This window comes from Octopus sinensis, linkage group LG22 (assembly GCF_006345805.1).
Source record: "Octopus sinensis linkage group LG22, ASM634580v1, whole genome shotgun sequence".
Classification (NCBI taxonomy): Eukaryota; Metazoa; Mollusca; class Cephalopoda; order Octopoda; family Octopodidae; genus Octopus; species Octopus sinensis.
The window spans coordinates 24,094,336-24,102,000 of NC_043018.1; positions in this window are offsets into that span (position 1 = coordinate 24,094,336).

A 7,665-nucleotide genomic window follows, 5' to 3' on the forward strand; every position below is an offset into this window, starting at 1 on the left:
AAAATACAGCTCAGAATCAAGAACTGGAGAAAAGTCATCAATGGCTTATGTTCCATAGAGAACAAAAGGGCTTAAGTAAGATGTGTCCATCTTTTTTTTCAGGATAATAGGGTGTGATTTGAGAAAATTTAGTTGCTATTTCTAGCAAGTTGAATGACTACCTAGTTGACTCATCTGACCTATATTTCCCTGAAGAGATTATTTAAAAAATCCAAACATAATTTTAGAGTAAGACTACTTACAAATTCTTATATATCAGATATTTTAATACCACTGCTAAGGAGATAGATTAACCTTTTGGTATATAATCTGGCCATATCCAGCCTAAAAATTCTTCCTGTTTTTATGCTCAAACCGACCATATCCAGCCTTTCACACCTACACTACAATGTCATTCTAAAACTATAAAATCACTCCATCCCAAAACTATGATATAACACATGATTAATTCAAAACAATACTTTACTTACTTGTTTCAGTCATTTGACTGCGGCCATGCTGGAGCACCGCCTTTAGTCGAGCAAATCGACCCCGGGACTTATTCTTTGTAAGCCCAGTACTTATTCTATCGGTCTCTTTTTGCCGAACCGCTAAGTGACGGGGACGTAAACACAACAGCATCGGTTGTCAAGCAATGCTAGGGGGACAAACACAGACATATACACACACATATATATAGACATATATACGACAGGCTTCTTTCAGTTTCTGTCTACCAAATTCACAAGGCATTGGTCGGCCCGAGGCTATAGCAGAAGACACTTGCCCAAGATGCCACGCAGTGGGACTGAACCCGGAACCATGTGGTTGGTAAGCAAGCTACTTACCACACAGCCACATATATATACATATACATATAAAAAAAAAGACTCCGCCGGTTACGACGACGAGGGTCCCAGCTGATACGATCAACGGAACAGCTTGCTCGTGAAATTAACGTGCAAATGGCTGAGCATTCCACAGACACGTGTACCCTTAACGTAGTTCTCGGGAAAAATCAGCGTGACACAGAGAGTGACAAGGCTGACCCTTTGAAATACAAGTACAACTCATTTTTGCCAGCTGAGTGGACTGGAGCAACGTGAAATCAGTGTCTTGCTCAAGGACACAACGCGTCGCCGGGAATCGAACTCACAACCTTACGATCATGAGCCGAATGCCCTAACCACTAAGCCACGCGCCCTCAATATATACATATATATACTTATATATATATATGTATGTATGTTCAACTAAAGGTGGTGCTCCAGCATAGCTGCAGTCAAATGACTGAAACAAATAAAAGAATATACCATTCTGAGCTCAAAGCTTACTGGATCCTGAATAAATGCACTGGGAAGTTTGTTGACCATTTCAATGTTGAATTGTTGTTTTGTTCATAAATGATGTCTTCCATTGGCAAAGATCCACAGATAGAGTGGCGGTGGGGAGGATGTATCAATGATTAAATTAAATCCAGTACAATTCTGGTTAGTTCCAGCAAGATATGAACTCGGGACATTGTTGAAGTGACAATTGCTAATCTGTCTTTTTAATGTTCAGATTAGAAATACTTTGTTTTAGTTGTTATTTAACATTAATTGAACAAACCTATGACTAAAAATGTTTTAGCACCAGACCATTCCATCATTTTTTCTTCAGGTATAATGCATCTTAGACTAATTACCTAATTTATCTTTCCATTGTTTTCAAAAATGGCTTGGTGGGATTTGAAGAAGACCTGTCCAGTACTCAAGAAAACCCATCCATACTCAAGAAGACCCATCCTGAACTCAAAACAGAAGTGTTAAGGCCTCTCTCCCTGGTGAAAAGGATTGGCCTGCAAGAGTCCTGGGCTGGTACTACATAAAAATCACTTGTGTTGGTGCCATATAAAAGTGCTGATGTTGTTGCTATGTTAAAAGTACCCAGCATACACTGTAAAGTGGTTGGTATTAGGAAGGGCATCTGGCCGTAGAAATCAAGCCAAATCAGACTGGAACCTGGTGCAGCTCTCCAGCTTGCTAGCTCTGGTCAAACCATCCAACCTATACCTATTTCTTTATTACCCACAAGGGGCTGAACATAGAGGGGACAAACAAGGACAGACATAGGTATTAAGTCGATTACATCAACCCCAGTGCGTAACTGGTACTTAATTTATCAACCCCGAAAGGATGAAAGGCAAAGTCGACCTTGGCGGAATTTGAACTCAGTACGTAATGACAGACGAAATATGGCTACACATCTTGCCTGGCGTGCTAACGTTTCTGCCAGCTCGCCGCCTTTACCAACCTATACCAGCACGGTAAGGGATGATGACAACAAAGATGATGAGCAATCGCATAGAAGCTTTCCTATTAGTTCATCTTTCCCTGTTGACTCGATGAAACAAGTGAAGATGCATAACATAAACAATGAGCAAGGTAATTGCAAAAGCAGAGAATTTCTCAGCTGATGGCAATATCCTTTGAAAAAGACTAATTCTCATTGGATATAGTTTCAGATGACCAATTATATCACTGGACATTTGTTTAACCCTTTAGCATTTAAACCGGCCATATCTGGCCAGAAGTATTCTGCCTGTTTTATGTTCAAACTGGTGAGATCTGGTCTCTCACACCAATCCTACAATATCGTTTTAAAAATTAACAGCTACCTCATCAAAATCTCATAGCTACAAGATTAATGAATGATTAATTCAAAACAATATGGATGAAGAAGCATTAATTGTGGCAGAATAATGCGAACACTAAAGGGTTAAATCACAATAATCAAGCAAATGAGCTTTAGATTATATTGGGGGAGTTTCAAACACCAATGCATACCATTGGCCTCCCCTTCGAGTCTCAAAAGTAAAGCTACCATTAATGTTGAGTAATAACAAACAGAATGTGATTGTGAATAAAAGTGTAGCTTGGAGATCAGAGAGTCTTTCAAGGACAAACTGCTACTTCTCTACATTAACTCTTTAATATTCGTTTATTCTGTTAAATGCAACGTTTATTTAATCACATTATTTTCAATTAATTATGCATTATCTTGCAGCTTTGAGATTTTGATGATGTGGTTGCTTATTTTTAGAATGACATTGTAGGATAGGTGTAAGAGGCTGGATCTAGCAGATTCGAACATAAAACAGGTAGAATATCTGTGTTGAATATGGCAGGTTCAAATGATAAAGGATTAAGAGCTCACAGCTTTAGTACTATGAACATGTCACTTGAAGGCTGCAGGAAAGGGTCACAAAAGAGATTCTTCAAGGCATATGCCATCTGCCCAGAGACCTAGTGGTAGATTAAGTATGAGATGGTTAAATATTATCCATAGTCATATAGGTGCAGGAGTGCTGTGTGGCAAGTGTCTTCTACTATATAGCCTTGGGCTAACCAAAGCCTTGTGAGTGGATTTGGTAGACAGAAACTGAAAGAAGCCCGTCGTATATATGTGTATATATATATGTATGTGTGTGTATATGTTTGTGTGTCTGTGTTTGTCCCCACCCCCAACATTGCTTGACAACCGATGCTGGTGTGTTTACATCCCCATAACTTAGTGGTTTGGCAAAAGAGATCGATAGAATAAGTACTAGGCTTACAAAGAATAAGTCCTGGGGTCAGTTTGTTCGACTAAAGGTGGTGCTCGTGCATGGCTGCAGTCAAATGACTGAAACAAATAAAAGAGAGTCTCAGTTAGTCAAGCTTGGGTATCCAGCAGAAAACTAATGTTGATTGCTTCTGGTACGACCTTATGGAGGAGGTGCCTGAGATGGTTACCCCTCCAACAACTTTCTTAGGAATAGTGGGCAGCAAAAACGAATAGATAGATGGATTTAGTGAGGATGCTGACCTTACTATGAATATTGACTTATTGTAGAAACAGAAAATTGGCTAGTGTCGAGTGTACATGAATGCACAGAACCTCTTAAACAGGAATAATACTGCTTATAGATACAGCTTATAAAAACACAAGACAGCATTGAAGATGAAGATGATATAAAAATAGTTCTATTTTTAAAAAGTACTAAAATTCACATATATTGTGTCCTTGTAATTTTTTTTGTTTTGAATACATTGTAGCTGTTGGCTCGGCTTAGTACTATTTAATGTGGTATTATAGTAAGACTGGTAGATATTCAAAGGTCATGTCTGTTGTTTTTAAGCTTCAGTTGTATTGATGTCATTTAGCTCTAGGTCAGCCCTGAACAAACAGATCTATGATTAATGCTATTCCAACCATGACTATCCTCTCTATTATTCAAATATGGTATATTTCTGGACTGTAAAACTATTGGTCACCCCTTTGGGCCACAAAAGTAAAGCTACTGTAAATGTTGGATATGAAACCAATACGTCCTTCCTTCTTCAAGACTTTTCAGTGGTGTTTCTCAACCAGGGTTCCCTGGCATCCTAGAGTTCTGCAAAAGGTTCCTAGGGGTTCCACAAGAAAAAGTGAGATAAGCTAATACTGATTTCATGATCATAACACACACACATATTTACCATGTGAACTATGATGAAAAAATATGAGAAAGATATGGTATATAATTTTTTTTTGTGCAGGGGTTCCTTGAGACTTGTAATTTATTTTAAGGGTTACATGAGTGTAAAAAGGTTGAGAAACACTGCTGTACAGTGTCCAGGTTATATAGTTATACATTTGATAATAGATCACATATTTGCTCATCTGATATAGGACAATACTACACTGCCACTACACTTGTATTACACTGCACACTGTCATGTATCCAGTACTTAACTTACAGCAACTTATGGTACTAACTCTTCAACATTTAAACCAGCCATATCAGGCCTGAATATTCTACTTATTTTATGCTCAGACTGTCTACATCTGGCCTCTCACACCTACTCAACAATGTCATTCAAAAAGCTATGAAATAAGCCATGATTAATTCAAAACAATCCTTATAGATTTCTCGGTTCCTTTGGTAAAATACTGAAGAAATGCAGATCTTTGAACAGTAAGCTGTTGTTGTCTATGATCTTGATAGTAGAACCTTCAAAACAATGCTATTGAAAATACTTAGAGGATTGATATAACACTCTCTATAGTTTAATGCAAGCCCTTCAAGATGTTCTGTAAATTGAACACTACATATCTATTCTCCTTTCTCTGCAGAGTGTTGACTTTTTGTATATTCAACTTTTCCAGTAGTTCTGTTGTTGCAGTGAGATGATCTTCTTAGTGTAGTGTTAGATCTGCCACTTAATATTGTTTGGTAACCATAGTTGAGAATAGTTCACATATCTGTTTATACATCGCCATGTATAGCTTTTACCTATTTTGGCCATATCATTTTTGAAAATCTTAAATGTTATTTTTATACAACATAACAATATTGTTTATAAATAATAACCCATAGTACCCCAAGACAAAATTCCCTCTGTATTAAACATCCTAGGTTTTATTTGTGTCTTGCCCCTTTAACTGGTAATTAACATCATGATTTAGAGTCTTCCCCTACTCAGCCTCCTTTTATAGACAGTTACTCTATATCCAATTGACTACTCCTAATGTCTGCTTTCCTCCCTGAGGAAAAGGGATACATATGACAATATTTATGACCATACCTAGCCATGAGCTGTCAACTCACTCTTGTCCTTTATTCAAACTAGACACAGTCCTCTAGTGTTAGATTTAGTAGTTGATAAAGAGATGAATGAATTAGAAATGAACCACAATCCTTTGCAAGTTATGACCCCAATGGGTTTCATGCGATTCTTGGAAGTGTAGTCTATTCTTGGCTACAATAGTGACATCATGAATTTCTTCCATCTTCTTGCTCTGTTAAAGTATTTGAGGAAAATTATATTAATGTGTCCAACTGGTTAAAATTCTATTTATTTATTTGTGCATCTGATGATAGCATTGCATTTAAATTGATGTAATGATTGCATTGTTCAATTAAATCGACCCACTTGAAATGGTTGTACTGCATTACTACTTGATATCCTGTTGCTTATTTTGATTATATATATATATATATATATATATAAATTTTTCTGTAATTTCTGTAAATAAAGTTGTGAAAGAGTTTGCTTATAGGCACAGACATGGCTTCTCAACCACATGGATTCATATTGAGTTTGGCACCTTGGACGAGTGTCTTCTACTATAACCTTGGGCTGACCAAAGCCTGGCGAAAGGATTTCTTAGATGGAAGCCGAAAGAAGCCCATCTCATATATGTATGTGTGTGTGTGTGTATTTATTTGCATCACCTTCTCTTGACGTTGCGTGAGGTCATTTGTTTCCAATATTCAGTGAAAACATGCCTAAATATGGGTTGAAATCTAACCTTGCTTGGAAACAGGTGAGGGTAGATAACAGGAGAGTGTATCTGACCATAGAAAATCTGTCTCTACAAATTCCATCTTACCCATGCCGGCATAGAAAAGTGGATGTTAAGTGATGATGAAGATGATATATACATAGATAGCTGGATGGATGACCATCAGTTTCATTGACGAATGTTTGAAATTTATGAACGAATTAGTATGTAAGTGGCTGAGCATCGTTCGCAGCCCTTTATGTGTAAGCTCAACGTCTAATTTTCAGCCACAACCAGCAAGACACATGAGGCGGGAGGTGATACGTCAATGCCCTACCATGTGACACTACACCGTGTATTATTACAATTTGAATTATAAATACAATCCGTGCTACAGTATTCTATAACACTTCCTATCGACCCAGTTTTACTCCACAAGGTATGGTTATAGAAAATGACATTTGCCGAAGTTGCCATGCAGTGCTACCGCAAAATGACACTGTGGAACAAACTTCGTAACTATTCGGCCATACAGTCCATACCCTCATCTCTCTTTATAAATATCTTTATATATATATATATATATATATATATATATAAATTAAATTAGAGATAAAACCACTATTAGGCAACTCAAACAATAATTATCTCTAATTTAATTTATATTTATACAGTGAAATTTGATTTAATCCTAAATCTAATTTTTCCCTGTAAGTTTGGATATACTCCCTAATATTATTATTTTATATATATATATATATATATATATATATAGAGAGAGAGAGAGAGAGAGAGAAACAAGGAGAAATTTGAGAATAAATGGATGTAATTACAGATTTTTTTGTATGTTGTAGAAAGATGACGTTTTTTTTTAAAAAACATTACAAATAAATTAGAAGTTGAAAGCTCATAAAAGTTAAGGAAAAAACTTTTTTGAGCTTTCAACTTCCAATATATTTGTAATGTCTTTTTAAAAAAAAACTTCATCTTTCTACAACATACAAATAAATCTGTAATTACATCCATTTATTCTTCTTTTCCTCTCTATATCCTTTCTATATTAATAATTTCAATAATCCTAAACATATACAAATGACTTTACCATTATATGATACGGATTGAACCAGTGGAATACCTTGGATTATATAATATAATCCCTAATGAGGATTTTACTTCCTCGAATTAACTATATATATATATATATAACGATCGTACTGCATAACCTCTGGATATCCTTGTTGCTTATTTATATATATATATATATATATATATATATACGACAGGCTTCCTTCAGTTTCCGTCTAACAAATCCACTTACAAGGTTTTGGTCAGAACCATGTGGTTGGGAAGCTAACTTCTTACTAGACAGCCACTTCAGCGCTAGTGATTTACAAG